The sequence below is a fragment of the Trachypithecus francoisi genome, unplaced genomic scaffold, assembly GCF_009764315.1.
Source record: "Trachypithecus francoisi isolate TF-2019V2 unplaced genomic scaffold, Tfra_2.0 Lachesis_group8, whole genome shotgun sequence".
NCBI lineage: Eukaryota > Metazoa > Chordata > Mammalia > Primates > Cercopithecidae > Trachypithecus > Trachypithecus francoisi.
Genome location: NW_022681473.1, coordinates 85,936,931 through 85,955,903, shown reverse-complemented (window position 1 = coordinate 85,955,903; position 18,973 = coordinate 85,936,931). Strand labels below are relative to the sequence as shown.

Genomic DNA, 18,973 nt, shown 5'->3' with positions numbered 1-18,973 from the left:
AAATAATGTAAGACCTGTGTTTGTTTTTTATGCAGCCATGATGAAATCTGGTTCTTTCCCACTGAATAATAGTCTAATTGTTATTAGAGAGTTATTCGATAACTGCTGTGTGAAAACACAATTTTCATTTTCTCGAATCAATTGAAGTGGCTCTATTATAATTCATTTTGGATTCTGCTAAATATGGGTAGTTATTGCCTTTTTTCCTATTGGTGTTCAGTACCTCATTGGGGAACCACTGTCTGATCCCATCATTCTAAATCTCTATATGCGTTCATAGCTCCCTGCCCAGTCGTTTTTCAGAGTCCTTAGTAAGTACATTATAATTGTTGGCTTAAAGTGCCTTTTCTACCAGGCTATAAGCTGTTGTACTTGAGGACAATCTTAATCATCTTCATATCTCCAGCACTTAACATAGTCTCATCATGTGATAGGTGCTCACTATGTTCATTTTTTTAAAATTTGTAGCCTGAATTATCCAGGAGAGGAGTTTTCTTTGCAGTTTGATTATATATATTGCACGTTTAAATCAAGTATTTTTTGAATTCTGTATTTGTTGCTCTGAAATGTAGAAAGCTGAGGATTAACATGTTTAGTTGTAAAATTCATTCAGAAAACAGGTTGGAAAATTCCAATTTTATGGGAAAGTTACAAATGACAACTATGCCTCAGAATAGAATAAGAGGCAACCAGTACTCTCATCCGAGGCAGAGGAGTCAGAACCACATGAAGCAGCATAGTATGTTAGAAAGAAGGAAGTACTGGAAGTTTGGAAGCTCCCATGCTGAAGTCTCTGGCTGAGCTAGCTCTTTGGTCTTTATCGTTTAACCTTTTTAGTCTGCGGTTTTCTCATCTTTTAAAATAAGAAGCTTAATCTAGAAAATCTGTAAGGTCCCTTGGAACAGAGTCTAAAATTGTCATTTTTTAAATGTTAATGACAATACCAAGATAAATGCATTGGTATTAATTTTAAAGATAATTCCTTTGCAAATAACCTGTTTTGAATATTTGCAATTACACTAAATAAGTGTCTTTTATTATCACAAACTAATATTTCTAACGATGTCACTTTAACATATTTATTTCCTAAAAAAGAAAGCCCAGCAAGTTTAAAGTTTGTGAACTTCTTTATAAAAAAGTATTTACTGACATGAATTTTAGAAAATTAAGTACTCCTCTCGAGAATTGTGATTATAGATTAGTCTCATCCTCTCTGGACAAAAATGTAAGTATAATTCCTGTTTTCCGTGAGAGAATGCCAGCTTTCATTACTCTCCTCTGGAAGACAGAAAAGTAGTATTTACTTAATGTCTACTGTATGGAAGTTTCCCTGCTAAGTTCTACGTATCTTTTATTTCATCAATCATCATACCTGTTTGTGGCACTCTCTTTAATCAACAGTATGTAATAGATACATTATAGACACTAGTTAGAAAGCTTAATTTTAAACAATCTAGGCTAACACTTCTTCGCAGTTGATTCTAATACATTGCCAGTGTGAAAAACTTAATCTAGGCTAACACTTCATCGCAGGTGATTCTAATACATTGCCAGCGTGGCAAACTTAATCTACGCTAACACTTCATCGCAGGTGATTCTAATACATTGCCAGTGTGGAAAACTTAATCTAGGCTAACACTTCATCGCAGGTGATTCTAATACATTGCCAGTGTGGAAAACTTAATCTAGGCTAACACTTCATCGCAGGTGATTCTAATACATTGCCAGTGTGGCCTGCTGTGGTCTCACAGCTGTGTTGTGTCTATCTAGATTGTTTATTTCTTTTGTTACACTAGCCTTTGACAAAGCAAAATTATTGCTGTTTGGCCTATATTATCTCAGTTTTTGCAGAAATGATGCCCTTAAATTGTAGTTTATTTTTATGCTTTCTGTTTTTATACAGAGGCCTAATTGGGAAACTGCCTTGGGAATTTGTTTTGATATCTCTGGCAAAATAGTAGTTAATATTGTTAAACGTGTCACAGAATGTCTTTCACCCATAGATTGACATAGATTTCTGCTGAGTTTATCTACAAGGAAAATTATTTATAGAAAAAATTATGTATGCTCCTTGTTTGTTAGTAAATGCTAACTACGTAACTGCATCTTTCTCTTTAGCTTAGTAAAACACTTTAGTCAAATTTATATCTGAAGGTGGAAATATACTCATCTCTAATTTCTTTAAGTACTTTTATTATTACATGAACTCAAGTTAAATATTATGTGTTGTGTTTAAATGTATTGATTAGATGTTTTAAGCCCTTTTGGGAAGTAGGAAGACTAATACACTAATCCATGTGGTTGCCCATTGTTTTTTGAAAATGACATACTTGGCCGGGTGCCATGGCTCATGCCTGTAATCCCAGCACTTTGGGAGGCCAAGGTGGGAGGATCACTTGAGCCCAGGGGTTTGAGGCCAGCCTGGGCAACATAGTGAGACCCCGTCTCTAAAAAAGAAAAACTTTTTAAAATAAATAAAAATATTTAAAATGAAAATGACATACTCCATTGAAGTTGGATGAAAGGCCATTGTACAATCTGTAGTTCACAATAAACATATAATGGGTCTTACTAAGTATCTGTAGTCATTTCAGAGTTGCTCTTGTCTCCAGTTATGCCTTCTAGGTCATCATAGGCCTGATACCTTTGCCCACAAGTGGGCAATTTCATTCTTCATATGATATCCAGATAGTAGTTTTCTAACCAGCTATAGTCATGTCATCCTGAATCTTTAAAAAAAAAAAAAAGTAATTGTCAGCTGGGCATGGTGGCACGCGCCTGTAATCCTAGCTACTTGGGAGGCTGAGGTACCAGAATTGCTCGAACCTGGAGGCCGAGGTTGCAGTGAGCCAAAAACGCGCCACTGCACTCCAGAGTGGGAAACAGAGTGAGACTCCATCTCAAAAGAAAAAAAATAAAAAATAAAAAACAGTAGTTGTCTTTGGTGAGTCCTGCTTAATAATTGCCGTACTTCAGTAAACTGTTCAGCAGCTCTTGTATATCTTGCTGTTGGCCATTCTTCATGTACGTCTAGCCCCACAGAAAGAGAGCGGGGGTTGTGGAAAAATTCACTTTAGCATCCTGATAATCTAGTTATGTTCTGTAATTTTATTCTTGTTGGGTGTGGTCTGATTCTTGATATAAGTATGACTTTATAGGTAAAATATATAGGTACAATAATATACTATATAGGTAAAATAATACTGTAAGTCAGATGTGATAATAAGAGTAGTCCTGAGTCTCAGAACTGTAATGAGTTACACAGCAGAATTTGACATTATATTGGTAATAATCTGCCATCTTAGTCTGGTTTTCCGTTTTTCAGTTTATACACTAGTATAAAATGCACTGCTTTAGTGGGTTTCTTTGATTAGTTTGTATTATGCATAATCAAATGGTAAGATATCCAGTGCCAAACAGGTGCTCAGTGCACATCTAAATGAAAGAATGTTGACAGAATGTTCACCACTGGTCTTGTTTGTTGTTCCCATTCAAAGGATTAAAAAGGATTCCTTCTGTTGAATTTGGCCTGAACACTTGCAATTTCAGGTCTAAGTTGAAGTTATTTTTATGGGAGACTCTGGACATCTTGAGCTGATTTTACTGGCTGTATTATCTGTTCTGTGCCCAGTCCTGTACATAATGAGGTTATTATGTCCTCTTCAACTACCTATTTATCCATCTGCTACTCTTGTTTACTTTTGCCCCTTTTGCTGTAACTTGTGTTGTTAGTCGTTTTATTTAATGTGTATTCTTGTCATCCTTCATATATCCTCAGGCTTTAGTTATTCTGGGTACCATACTTGTTTATCCCAGATTATTTTGGTTTTATCAATTTCTAGTATATAATTTCATTAGCATTGATGAGCATCTTATATTTACATTTAACTTCCATTAAACAAATCAAAGGGGAGGTACACATACTCAAAGTAGTTCTCAACTAATTGCATTTCTAAATTGCATGCCTGCCTTAAAATTATCATCATTTGAAAACAGCAATTCCTGGATTTCTGTTTCCATGGATTTTGATTATACTTACAGCCTGAAGAAGTAGAAGAGTTTCCTAAATTTCTAAAACACATTTTGTTGCAAGGTCTCATCTTTAGTTTTAGCCTCAAGGTCACTTAAGAGTGTTGTGTTGGAGGCCAGGTGCAGTAGCTAATGCCTGCAATCCTAGCAGTTTGGGAGGCTGAGTGGTTTGGGATGGCTTGAGCCCAGAAATTCCAGACCAGTCTGGGTCACATGGCAGAAAACTGTCTCTGCAAAAAAATAAAAAGTTAGCTGGGCGTGGTAGTGCATGCGTGTAGTCCCAGATACTTGGGAGGCTGGTGTGAGAGGATCACCTGCGCCTGGGAATGTTGAGGCTGCAGTGGGTTGTGATGGTGCCACTGTATTCTGACCTGGGCAAGACAGTGAGACCCTGTCTCAAGAAAAAAAAAGTGATGATAGGGTAGATGCTTTTATGTTGTTTTTCTAGTAGTGGTGATGGATTTGTGTACAATCACACATTTTTACCCATTCCCTTTGTCACTCTTGGCATGTCTTCTGAGACAGCTGGCAAGATTAGAGGTAGAGATTATAGCTGTAAAACAGAATAAAGCTACCAGATTGAACCTACAACCTTGGCATTATTAGTAGCACCTTGCATCAAACATTGAACATATCAGACTAAAAATTACTTATATTGGATTTCATTACTTAAAAACCCTCAAAGAACTAAGTTCTCTTAGATAAGAACCAACATGGATCTGAAATATGTAATTATGTAGCTTTTCAGAAAGGACATATTTAAAGAATGCAAGTTGATAGTGAACCTGAGACTGGGTCCCGTATATATCTGTATTTTTCCTTTTTATGCTATTATCAATAATTTTCTATTAGTGTAGATCAGTAGTTCCCAAAGTTTGGTCTCCAGGCCAGTAGCATCAGTATCTCTTTGGGATTTGTTAAAAATGCAAAATCTTGGGCCCTACCTTGGACCTAACTGAATTAAAAGTTTAGAGGTGGAGCCCAGCTGTTGGTGTTTTAGCAAGCTTTCCAGGTGATCCTGATGGACGCTAAAGTTTGAGAACCACTGCCTTCGATCTTTTGCCAATTGGTGCCTTTTGTAATGCAATCAACATTACTTAAAACTAAGCTAAGGTCTATGGTAGAGGTACTGTGAAACTATTACTTGAAAGCATTTTTGTAATATATGTTGACTAAAGTAGTAAAAGGTAAAAGTCATCTTTTGTCGATTTATTAGATTTGATTTCTAGGAAACTTCCTACGGCATTTTTCTTTCTCAGTCATGAGTAACACGAAACAAGAATATGTGTTTTAGGCTTTTTCTTAAAAATAGATTCTTAGTGAGAAAGATTAGTGGAAACAAGCATTTAAAAAGGGTACAGTTGACCCTCAAACCACATGGGTGTGAACCGTTCAGTTCCACTTTTATGTGGATTTTCTCCTGCCTCTGCCACTCCTGACAGCAAGACCAACCTCTCCTCTTCCTCCTCAGCATGTGCAACGTGATAAGGATAACAAACTTGATGATGACCCACTTCCACTTAATGGGTAGTAAATATATTTTATTTTTCTTGTGATTGTCTTAATAACTTTTTTTTTCATTGTTAGAGTTCGGTTTATTGGCATGCAGCCTAAAATATGTTTTGATGGGCTATTTATGTTATCGGTAAAGCCTCCAGTCAACAGTTGTCTATTGGTAGTTAAGTCTAGGGAGTAGTTTGGGGAGTCAGAATTATATGCGGATTTTCAACTGCATTGAAGGTCAGCACCCCAACTCCTATGTTGTTCAAGGGTCAACTGTATTATGAAGAAGTAATTCCAGGAGGCCATCACCTGAACCCATAAAGTTTGGATTATGCCCAAGGGAAGGAGATAACCTGGATACAGATGACCAGAAAGCAGTAAGTTGATTTTGGAAAGCTGCCAAGTTAATGCTATTGTATTCAAAGTCACCAGAGCCAAAGATTGCATGTGATTCAGGATTTGAGTAATGGAAATTCTCCAGATTTTAGTGTGGAATATTTTTCCTTTGTAAGGAGAATGGTTTTGAATATGTAAAGTACTTGCTATCTTTGTGTCTACTGTATGATTTAGTTAAATTGGTAGATAATAATTAAACAGTATTAGAGGTGATAGTCAAGGATAGGGAGTGATTTTAAAAACCGCTTTCCACAGGAAGTCAAGTTAAAAACGGAACTGTTTAAAAAGATAAGGTTGGTACTAGATTATTGAAATAAAAAGGACTAGGGAAGATGCCTTCTTGAAAATAATAACTTCAGTTCCCTTTCCTGTAGTTTTATTACACAAAACTAGTTGTGCCTGTCCCTCCTAATATGTTTCTATATAGGTACCAATGTTGTCTTTAATATAAACTGTTAATAAACAAGCTTCATAATTCTTCCCTTCCCCAAGTACATAGGACCTGTGGCCTCAATCACTGGTGAATATTCATTCTTTCAAAGACTCTTACTTTGTATGAATAACTCTTGGTCTCTTTAAATATTTTTAGTCTACAGTAAATAAGAGCAGTTGCTGTGTATTAACTATATTAAAAATTAGCTGTAAAATATATTTTAATTAAAAATTTAAACACTGTTATTTGGAAAATTCTTTTTTTTTTTTTTTTAAGTTATGCTTTAGGCTTAGCAGTGCATAACAGAAAATCCAAACTGACTGTGGCTTAATATAAGAGATGTTAAATTTTTTGTTTCCACATGAAAGCCTGGAGATAGTCAATACAGATCTAATATGGTGGATCTGAAGTATCAAGGACTCAGATTGTCTTACATTCCAGGGTTACCTCATGAACCAAAATTATTGTTGGAACTCTAGCTATTATATCTTCAGGAGGAAGGGAAGAAGAACACCATAGTCTCTCTCTTTAAAGGATCCTTTTTTGGCAGTCACATGTCTTGTTTTTAAGCTTACATCCAGTTGGCTAGAACATGGTCCCATGGCCGTACATAGGTAAACGAGAGGCTAGGATAGGCAGTCTCTTCTGTGAGGCCTTTGTGCTGAGCTAAATTTGGAGGTTCTGTCACTGAGGAATAGGAGAGAATGGGTATTGGAGTCATAGCAGCTTTTCCCCTTGTGTACAAATGAATCATTTAAAAGAAAGAAAGACATTTTCCACCTAAATTCTGCAATTCACATATGCCAGAGACACCGGTAGAGTTGCAAATGCAGTTACCAAAATAGAAAACACACTGAAAGAGAGGAGGTGATACATTGTTGCAGACCAAAGAAGAGAACTGTGTCTCGGAGCACTCTGAACTCTTGAGTTTAGGTTTCTGTTTTTTTGTGTCTTGTCTTGGGTTAGATTTTTATAATCCTAGTCTGGAACCATAAAATGAAAGTGATGCATTTAATAATGGAAAGATCATTAAGTGTTGGGGAAATAGAAATCAAATGAAGAATGGATTGATGTGCTGTTTTATATTTCACTTGAAGAGCTCAAGGAATCGCATGGTAAAGTAGTAGTGGTAATGAAGTTGATAGTCTACTCTGCTTAATTCCAGTTTGACATCCATTTCCAAGCCATGTATCCATGTATTTTATCCTATTCCTGAATGTCGCATCAGGTTCTACTTAGGTATTTTCTATCATTTTAGTTGTAAGGATGTGGTTTCCATAAGGGAAGTAAATCTGACCATTTTAGTTTATGAATGCTTTCGCCAATGTTCAGTTTGTTTTTATATCCTTGACCTAAACATTTTATTAAAAATCCAGAGACATCTGTGTCTTATATATTCTTTTGTCACCTAACTTAAATATTAATATTTTAAGCATATAATTTCAAACCTAAGGAGTTTAATAATTTGGAAGTGAATAGAAGAGCATAGGTATGTAAGTCTCCTCTGGATTGATAAAACATTTATTCATCAGGCTCCGAGGATTTAATAGGCATTAAGTCAGAAATATATCCATTTCTCTTCTTGGCAGAATTGCTTTTACTGATAGCAGCAAATGAGCAGTTGCTGAGGTAGGGAGGAGGCCTTGTCTGGAGGTTATGCATTAGCAAAAGGGAAAATAACTGGCTGATGATGGGCTGGTGATTACAAGCCTTAATATTCTTGAGCTGAGCCAAGAAGCCCAGCAAAGCTCAACAATAAAATTTTGTGTAGTACAGATGTTCTCTGTTACCAATATTAGATAAAATTCTTCTATTATAAGCAAAGGCATTGCCTCAAAATAGAAATACCCAAGACAAGCCTTGCTTTCCTAGTGGTAGACAGTTATAGTAATAAATTAGTAGTATTAATATTAAACACAATAATATAAATAGCACAACATTTATTGCATGCTTACTATGCTGGGCATGGTGCTACATTTCTTCTATGCATTTTCTCATATAATCCTCATAACTATATAAAGTAGAGAGTGTTAATGTTTCCATTTTACAGAGAAGAAAACAGAAGATTAGAGAGGGCACCTTGACATGTGAATTCAAGTCCATTTGACTTCAGGGTCTGTGCTCTAACACACATGCCTGAAGATCCAGTGCCCCAGGTGCAGACCAAAGCTTTGTAGTTAGAGGGCAGTCCCAGGGCAGGTTGATTGGGTGGTAGTGATGAGGACACGAGTTTCCTTGACCTGCTATTATGCTGGAGGAGGATAAAAATACACTATACATTGACCAAGTGAGAGTGTTCATATTTGGAGAGAATTTTCTTTACCTTTGAATGTTTTTTTTTCCTTCTGACAGAAAATAGGATGTTTTTTTTCTTTGTCTGATGATTAAGAGGATAGTATCATTTCATTCATTACCTGATGATTAAGAGGGTAGTATCGGTAGTATCATTTCATTCAAAATAACAGTTTTACATTTTGAAGATCATATAAAGTATGAAGCAGGTAATTGCCAAAGCCTCCTCCCCACCACTCCCTGCCCCACAGGCTTTGCACAATGATTTAGAATTCTTTAGGGTTCCTTAAATTTCTGAATTCCCCTAAGTTCCTTTGTGTTTGTTTACAGTTAATGTGTTAAGAGCCATTGACATTTGAAGATCATCAGAAGTGAAGATAAAACATCTCAAAAATTATAATGTAAGTGAATGATAAAATGCAGATATAAAAATAGACAAAAGTCAATATTGCCAGCAATATTTCTGGATTATATATATTGTCCGAAATGAAATTTGCACGTATGAGTAACCAGTAACTTCAAACTTTCCATTTCCAAGTCCCTGTCCTTAAAATTCTGTGTTCTCTTCTACTTGGGGAAAACAGTCACTAAGTTTTAGTCATCCAGTAATTTTCCATTAGAATTCTTTTGGCATCCATGTTCTGTTTTCTTCCTTTTCTTCCTTAGCACTTTGCAGTTTGACTTGAGAAGCAGATGACAAGAATTCATGTTATATGCAAAATGTTACAGATACTAAGGTCTTTGCTTTCCAGCTATTGATGTGTGTTGTGTATGTTATTCAAGTGTAATTTTACTACTGTTTTGTATGTTTCTTAGCCAAAAATATGACCAGTTAGCTAGCCGCCTTCCTTCCTCACCTTTCTCTCTTCTTTCTTTTTTTCCCTGCCTCTTTCCCTTCCTTTCTTTCTGTAAATAATTGTTTAACATCTACTGTACCCTACACACTGTGCTAGATTCTGAATTCCTAAAAGCTTGGTGCTGAAATGAATTGTATCTTTTTATACTCTTAGAGGGATTAGAGATCATCCAATTAGTGTTTTTCAGCTGTGGCTGAGGACCACCTGTATATTTCAGTCAACTGTGAACTTGGTGAACATTTAACTTCCTAGGTTTCAGTGTGGACATTCTGAATCACTGAGGTGACGTTAGGAATCGGCATTTAACTGTTGGAGAACCACCGATCCAGATGCTTTTGGATGCTAGTCTAGTTTCAGAAGTTTTCAGATGTGGAAATAGATCTAGAGAACTCTAATAATTTACTCCAAAGCACAATAAATGTTAAGAGGGCCAGGAAAGGTGGTGGTTTTCCTCTGAGGTTACAGAACTATTTGGTGTCAGAGGTGATCTCCTAATTCCCAGTTCTAGACTTTACCATGTAGCATCATGATTTTTTTGCAGGGCCGTATAGCTTCACTGTGTTTCATGTCTATAGAACCCTCTGCTTATACCATGTATAAGATTATAACCAATCCATCACTGTTCCTGAAAAAATAAGAGGACATATGGGTTATGTAAATGAAAAATGTACTGTTTCTTCATTTTTAGTCAGATTTGTGACTCATTCTGGTTTTGAAATCATTGGATGATAGACTTGGTGAAGGAAAGAAAAACCATTTTGTTGTATCCATGATATTATTCCTACCTGGATTTAAGTTTTACGCTTACGAAAATGAGGATCTGATTTCATTTTTTGAATGAAATAGTAGGTATAAATTTTATAGTGTTTTGCAAATAGTAGGTGCTTGATAAGTTATACAATGAGCAGTTTACTGTTAAAACTTTTCTTCCTTTGGATTCTGTGAAGTACGCTAGTTAGGAGTGATTTTATTTGCTTCGTACAGAATCTGATGCTTTATATACTAAGCCAGAAACTTTAAATAATTGAAATAATTTTATTGTATTTATAATACTATATTTTATAGTTGGTATTCACAAGATCTCTGAGGGACTGAAATTTATAAAGTATTTTTGAACTATAAGAGTTTGAATTAATTTTAGTATTGAGTATATTTTATATTGTATTGTATATAATATATTGATAGTTACTGATTTGCCACTTTATATTAGTAAATCTCGTTATCTTTATTTTGGAATACTCTAATTCTCAAATTACTGGAAAGTTTAATGATGCAGTGCTTTTTTTAAATATTTCAAGGCACATTTTAATTATATGATTTTTTAAAAAATCATTTTAAAATGGCCTATTGATTTCTAAAAAATTTATTATATTTTTCAATTATAAATTTTCTTTTCATTAAAAATTTTTTTGTTCTTTTCATAACCATGGAATCAGAATTGTACATATAATAGCTCTAGAAAGGAACCTTATCTGTTATGTGGTTTTCTAGTTTATGATTTCTAACAACTAATATGGTAAATAGGGAAGAGTATTCAAAATTAGGGAGAGATGTCCTTGGCGGGCATGGATCACTGAGTAATGTCAATATTTCGATTTTTAGCTTAACCTTTCTGGACTACAAAGAGAAAGACATTGAATGCTCTACCTTTCCTACTGAGAGTTTTAGCTTAGTAACTGAAAAAAAAAAAAAAACCCACCTGTGTTAACTTCATTTATATGACTTTAAAGTTTGTGCAGAAAAGTTGTATCTCATTACACTGAAACGGTAGTGAAAGATTAATTGTATAATAATCAGTTTTGCTTGTCTTGGAAAAACAAAATATATCTATCTAGATAGCAAAAATAATGGATATATGACTTTCTAATTTTAATAATGAATTCAGGTTTGCAAGGTGGGATGAGAAAATTACATGACAGATCATTTTTCAAGACAAATTTCCATGTTTTCTATGCTTGTCCAAGTAAAACTGTTTGTTGAGCAAGTGTTTAGGGAATACATCACCTTCTCTCTCTTAGTGTTTCTGCCTGTATACTTTAGTTTGGGATGGAAGGGTTAATTTCAAGAGTTCTAATAATCTGACCAGTTTTCAGTTTAGTTTGATTCTTCTCTCAGTTAAGTGATATTTAAATAACTTTTTCCCTCTAGGCTACTTATAAATCTGTGTGTTTTCATTTGAGCTATCATCTGAATTTGAATTGGAGGTTTTTGAAGAGATTCTGAGAAGCTCCTTAAACGGGATGCTGTGGCTGTGGGATTGGTGCTGGAACTCAAGGTCCTTCCTGCCCTCCAGTCCTCACCCCTGTCTCCCAGGGACACATTCATTTTGAGCAGAACACTTTGGCTTTCACCTCTTTATTTATTTAAATTTCCCGATAAGTTCTTTGAAGAAACAATACTCTGGAGAAAAAACAGACATATGTAAACCGTTTTCTATACAAACTGGTTGTTCGGACTCTGCTGCATTATGAAATCATATACCTGTGTTTTGTTTTGGGAAATGTAATTGATAGACCTGGAAATAAATTGATAACTGTGTCCAGGGTCACATGTACCTCAGAACCTTGGGATTTTCCAGACTAAGTGCCAACACGCACCAGTTGGAAGGCTGTCCCAGAGCTCAAATCCCTTTTGTTTCTCGGAAGAATACAAGTTGTCTCTCATGCCATTATGATCATTTATATAATCTTTTTTATCTTATGAATTGGTTAAGTTTAATGCAGGGTTCTGGCTTAGCATTTTTAAACATAATTAAAAATTGTAAATTAATTTGTTTTGCGGCGATTGTTTTTGTTTTGAGAATCCTGCAAATATTCTGACAATAAGTCTTTTGTGTCTCAAATGTTTTATACACAGTGCAGGCCTTTTATTATTTTTTTTAATAAAATCTTCAACAGAATGACTAATAGAGCATGAACAGTGCTTATGACACTATAGTGCATTGTGTAAGTATTGAGAGCAAAATTTGCATTCCTAGAAAAGCTTGTTCACGATCAGAATATAGAAGGCATTCTTTAATGTTCTTGGGCAAACATGCTGTGTATGTGCTCAGGACATTACTTATAAGAAAATAACTTTTTAAAAAGAACCTTTTCTTTCTACGGAATATTGAAGAAAAATTGAATTGGCAGCAAGAGTGAAACAGTTTAAGGCAAGTGGTTTAGATCTTATTGTAATGACTATGGTCAGTAGAAATACAGCCTCTCCTAAATCCTCTAGAGGCATTTGTTTACTAGGATATATGAAAAGATAGATGACTTGAAGTTTCCAGGTTGTTCTAACTTAAAGTATATACTGCTGTTATGTTTATCTGCATCTTTAATTTTCAGAAATACTTTTTCAATTTTTCAAGAAATATTTTTGTTGAATTATAAATATTAGATTCTGTTCATTACTGTGAAGTACTTTCAGGTGTTGCTGTGATTGACAATAAAGTAATGATAATTCCATTAACAGTCTGGCAAATCAGTGGCACCAGAAAGGGTCAATACTTTTCTAACAGTTACACTGAAAAATACTGGTGGTGAAATTGGTTTTGTGATTGAAGTTTTGGGTCTGTCTTCTGATTGAATATATTAAAAAATCACATAGGTTGTGTGTGTGTTTGTTTATATATATATTTTAAAAATTTCTCCCCAATATTTATGCTTTGTATTATGTGATTCATCAGTTAACTAAAACTTGTAAGTTTAAAAGTATGTATATTTAATTTTCCTAGTGCACATGAAGACATTTTACATTATAGAGCTGAATGAAAAGTACTTTTAGGGCCTAGTGCTTTGCTTAATTTTAATTTAATTAGTAGATGCCTTTTTAAAAATAGACTTCCTATTCTGTTCTTGTATTTCCACAATGCTATTTGTTGAACACTTTCTACCAGCTCAGTATTTAACACTAAGTACTTTCTACAGATCTTGCTTTTTGATCCTTCTTAAAAGATTTTGATCCTTATTGCAAGATTTTGTAACGTATCATTATCATTTTATAAATAGAGAACTTATCCCCAGTATTTAGTACATTGATGATATCAGTAAATGTTTGTGGAATGGAGGGGAGGTTAAAAAAAAAAAAAAGGAGACTTAGGAAGTTCCTGCTCTGGAGAGGACAGGAGGGAAGATGGCTGAGGCCTTTAGTTGGAGGTAGAAGACCTCAGTCTCCATCCTTCCGAGGAAGCTAAGGTGGTGGTTTAAGGTGTGGAATATTTGGATGGGATAAGTGAACCCCTGCTATCTGGAGAAAGATTTTTCTGCCTCTGCAGCATTAAAAGGGATTCTTATTATAAGTCCAGAGTTTGAGTCAAAATATACTTCTGTAGTAGGTAGCAAACTTCATTTGTTTAGACATAATTTTAATTTGAAAGTTTCTTAGGAATATTTGTAACTAAAAACAAAATCTAAATGAAACAACAGCAAAAAATAAACAAGTGAAGAGGGCTTTGTCTTATTTATTGATTCTATTTTGAAAAGCATATAGAGAGTAATTTTTCCCCCCACCAATAATTAGTTTGTATAACTTTGTTCACCTAAATGCTACACTTTGAAATGGTAGAACTTTCGAGACCAAAAGGGTAGAGCATTGCTTTTAAGAATAGTGTAACAAAGGAAAAAAAAAATCCTTTGTTATAACAACAGCAGAGAAAAAAATGTGTGGGAATGACTAAGAATCAGCTGATGGGATTACTGTTTTGATCTTGTGGTGGAAAGAAAACTCTCTGGCTGAGTTGGTGGCAGGCCTATTAGAAAACCAAGGCAGACTAGTGATGTACTGTATTATTCTGTTGCTATAAACCTAAGTCCTATTATTTCATAGGCATGTGTATATGTGCATATTCCAGAGTTTTGGTTATACTCTGATAAGTTTTGTTGTTTTTGAGGAAATATTTTGTTTATCACCACTTCATTAATTTCTAAGGGTTCCAGTTTCAATCTGCATATAGGTAGCCCCCTCATAGCACTATTAATTGAATAGAGTCCTTACCCCAATGCTTGCATTTGTCAACTTTGTCAAAGATCAGATGGTTGTAGGAAGGCAGCATTATTTCTGGGCTTTCTATTCTGTTCCATTGGTCTGTGTGTCTGTTGTTTTTGTACCAGTACCATGCTGTTTTCGTTATTGTAGCCTTGTAGTATAGTTTGAAATTGGGCAATGTGATGCCTCCAGATTTGTTCTTTTTACTTAGAATTGCTGTGGCTATTTGGGCTTCTTTTTTATTCCAGATGAATTTTAGAGTAGTTTTTTTTTCTAATTTTGTGAAGAATATCATTGGTAATTTGGTACGAATAGCATTGAATCTGTAAATTGCTTAGGGTAGTATAGTCATTTTAACAATATTGATTCTTCCTATCCATGAGCATGGAATGTGTTTCAATTTGTTTGCATCATCTTTGATTTCTTTCAGTAGTGTTTTGTAATTCTCATTGTACAGATCCTTCACTTTCCTGGTTACCTGTATTCCTAGGTATTTCATTTTTTTGTAGGTGTGAATGGGATTGTATCCTTGATTTAGCACTCAGCTTGGATTTTATGTATAGAAATACTACTGACTTTCGTACATTGATTTTGTATCCTGAAACTTTGCTGAAGCTGTTTATCAGATCTAATAGCTTTTGGGCAGAGACTGTTGAGTTTACTAGGTATAAAATATATTATCTGCAAACAGATAGTTTGACTTTCTCTCTTTTTATTTGGATGCTTTTTATTTCTTTCTCTTGCCTGATTGCTCTTGCACTGTTATGTTGAATATGAGTGGTGAGAGTGGGCATTCTTGTCTTTTTCTTTTTCTTAAGGGGAGTGCTTCCAGCTTTTACCCATTCCGTGTGATGTTGGCTGTAGCTGTTATTATTTTGAGGTATGTTCCATCAATGCCTAATTTGTGGAGGGTTTTTAACATGAAGCGTTATTGAATTTTATCGAAAGCCTTTTCTGCATCTGTTGAGATGATCATATGGTTTTTATTTTCAGTCTATTTATTAATTGATTTGTGCACATTGAACTGCCTTGCATCCCAGGAAGAAAGCCTACTTGATCATTGTGGATTACCTTTTTGATGCACTGCTTGATTCAATTTGCTAGTATTTTGTTGAGGATTTTTGCAGCTATGTTCATCAGGAATATTCATCTGAAGTTTTCTTTTTTCATTGTCTCTCTGCCAGGCTTTTGTATCAGAGTGATACTGGCCTTAGAATGAGTTAGGGAGTCCTTCCTCCTCATTTTTTGGGGAGGAATAGTTTCCATAGGAATGGTACCAGGTCTTCTTTATGCATCTAGTAGAATTTGTCTGTGAATCCATCTGGTCCTGGGCTTTTTCTGGTTGATAGGGTTTTTATTACGGATTCAATTTTGGAACTTGGAATTAGATCTTCAGGTTTTCAGTTTCTTCCTGGGTCAGTCTTGGAAGGTTGTATGTTTCCAGGAATTTTGTGTTTCTTGTAGGTTTTCTAGTTTGTGTCTGTAGAGGTATTCATAGTAGTCACTGAGGGTTTTTTGTATTTCTTTGGGGTGGGTGGTAATGCCCCCTTTGTCATTTCTGATTGTGTTTATTTGAAGCTTCTCTGTTTTTCTTTATTAGTCTAGCTAATGGTCTATCTTAATTATTCTTTCAAAGACCAGCTTCCGCTTTCATTGATCTTTTGTATGTTTTTTGTGTGTCTCAATTTCATTCAGTTCAGCTCTGATTTTGGTTATTTCTTCTGCTAGCTTTGGGGTTGTTCTTGGTTCCCTAGTTCCCCTGGGTATGACGTTAGGTTGTCGGTTTGAATTCTTTCTCATTTTTCGATGTAGGGGTTTAGTGCTGTAAACTTAACTCTTAGCACTGCTTTAGCGATGTTCCAGAGATTCTAGTATGTTGTATCTTTGTTCTCATTAGTTTTAAATAATTTCTGGATTTCTGTCTTAATTTCATTGTTTATTCAGGAGCAAGTTGTTAAATTTGTAATTGTATGGTTTCGAGTGATCTTAGTATTGATTTCTATTTTTGTTGCAGTGTGATCCAGGAGTATGGTTGGTATGAATTTGGTTTCTTTGAATTTGTTGAGTATTGTTTTGTGGCTGATTCTGTTGTAGATTTTAGAATATGTGCCATGTGCATATGAGAAGAATGTTGTTTTTGGGTGGAGAGTTCTGTAGATGTATGTTAGGTCTGTTTGATCAAGTGTTGAGTTTAGTTTTTGAATATCTTTGTTAGTTTCTTGCCTTAGTGATCTAATATTGTCAGTGGGGTGTTGAAGTCTCACTATTATTGTGTGGTTATCTAAGTTTCTTTGTAGGTCTCTAAGAATTTGTTTTATGAACCTAGGTGAGCTCCTGTGTTGGATGCATATATATTTAGGATAATTGAGTCTTCTTGTTGAATCCTTTACCCGTTTTATAATGGGTATAATAATATAATGCCCTTCTTTGTCTCATTTGATCATTGTTGGTTTAAAGTCTGTTTTGTTTGTTTTTGAGACAGATTCTTGCTCTGTTGCCTAGGCTGGAGTGCAGTGGCACTATCTCGACTCACTGCAAACTCTGCCTCCTGGGTTCAAGGGATTCTCATGCCTCAGCCTCCTGAGTAGCTAATATTACAGGCGTGTGACTTGTTTTTCTAAGACCACTAGAGCGGGCGCAAAGGAACCAGCGACTAGGCAAGGGTAGGAGCAAAACTGCAAGTTTATTTTGGTCACCTAGCTTCAGGGGAAGAAGGTGGGTAAGGAGAGGTCTGTTGGCCTCCGGCAAGTGAGGCCACAGAGTTCTCCATGCTGCTCTCGGACGGAATTCCGACAGTCCGACCGCAGTAGGGAAGCTGGGAAGTCCGTGCGTGGCACTCGTCCGGAGCGGCTTTTCTGGGAGTGGGAGGGCGATAGGCGGGGCACGGGCGTGTCCGGGGGCGTTCCGCAGGTGCGACCAGGTAAATCTTGGTCTCTTCAGATTGACGTCCCTGGCGCATGCCCAGTTGGTCTGCACCTTCCCGGGCGTCGGCTGCATTTTCGCGCGCGCAGGAAAAGTTGGGGGGGGGGATGAAGAACCCGGAAGTGCGCCATCTTGCCTCCGCTCATCCAAACAGCGTGCACCACCACACCTGGCTAACTTTTGTATTTTTAATGGAGACAGGGTTTTGCCATGTTGGCCAGGCTGGTCTCAAACTCCTGGCTTCAAGTGATCCACTTGCTTCAGCCTCCTGAAGTGCTGGGATTACAGGTGGAACCACCATGCCTGGCCAAATCTGTTTTGTCTGAAATTAGAATAGCAACCCATAGGTTTGTTTTGTTTTCCATTTGCTTGGTGGGTTTTTCTTTATCTCTTTACTTTGAGCCTATATATTATCCCCTTATTTTAGTGCGAATATACCTGGCCAACTATTTTTATTACTGTTGTTTTTAATGTAATGGATGTGTTGTAAATGCTAATCTCTAAAAGAGTTCTGATTTTAGTTTAGAAAGATTTCTTGGTAAACAAGTATTTACTGAGTCTGTGTATTTTACCAAACTAGAAAACATGAATTTGCTTGAAAACATTAGCAAAGGACCAGTTTTAAATAGCTATGAATTAAAGATGAATGTGCTGAGGGAGGCATATATCCAGGAAGAGTGGGAATAATCTAAAAAGTCTTCCTAAGAAAATTACTTTTGTTTCTTAGCCCCATACATATTTGTTTTTTGCTCTAAATTTACATCTCTTTTTTTTTTTTTTTTTTTTTGAGGCGGAGTCTCGCTCTGTCGCCCGGACTGGAGTGCAGTGGCCGATCTCAGCTCACTGCAAGCTCCGCCTCCCGGGTTTACACCATTCTCCTGCCTCAGCCTCCCGAGTAGCTGGGACTACAGGCGCCCGCCACCTCACCCGGCTAGTTTTTGTATTTTTAGTAGAGACGGGGTTTCACCGTGTTAGCCAGGATGGTCTCGATCTCCTGACCTCGTGATCCGCCCGTCTCGGCCTCCCAAAGTGCTGGGATTACAGGCTTGAGCCACCGCGCCCGGCCTCTAAATTTACATCTCATGCATTTTAACAGTAACTTCATTCTCTGCATTTTAGCACTATTGTCAATTACAGGATACTGGTCCCCTTTCCCCAACCTGCATTTTTGTTTTTAAGCAGTGGGGTGTGTGTGTGTGTGTGCGTGTGTAAGAATATCACACTTTAGATAGTATTTTCGCATCAGAGAACTGTGAGGACAAATGAGATCATTAAGGAGAGGAGGAGTACATAGAGAAGATAAGTTTAAGGACTGAGTGAGTTTAGGGGCACTCCAGTATTATGAGGTTAAGGAGGTGAGACGGAACCATTACAGGAGGACTGAGAGGACTTGCTAGGGAATAGGAGAAAAACGGTGAAGAGTATAGAGGTCTAGAAGTCAAGTGTTGAAAGTGTTTCAAGGAGGAAGGTATGATCAGCTATGTTAAATGCTGCTGATAGACGGGGAGGGGGGGTAGTATTAATAGGTTTAGCAAAGTGGCGGTTATTGATGACCTTGATAAAAGCATTTTTG

The 18,973-nt window shown here is 36.2% G+C and overlaps 1 protein-coding gene across 7 annotated transcripts in view; it reads left to right on the top strand.

Annotated features, from left to right (window-relative positions):
- MTMR2 (myotubularin related protein 2) overlaps nucleotides 1-18,973 on the top strand; it is an 89,035-nt gene that overhangs the window by 1,173 nt on the left and 68,889 nt on the right. For 4 of the 7 annotated variants that reach the window (XM_033206386.1, XM_033206384.1, XM_033206389.1 and 1 more), the window contains exon 2: nucleotides 8,984-9,054. The exons of 2 other annotated variants lie outside the window; for them this stretch is intronic. The gene's annotated coding sequence lies outside the window, so the exon portion shown is untranslated. Of the gene's footprint in view, nucleotides 1-5,799; nucleotides 5,910-8,983; nucleotides 9,055-18,973 lie in introns of all 7 variants that reach the window. One more of the 7 variants, XM_033206385.1, reaches the window with a different exon arrangement.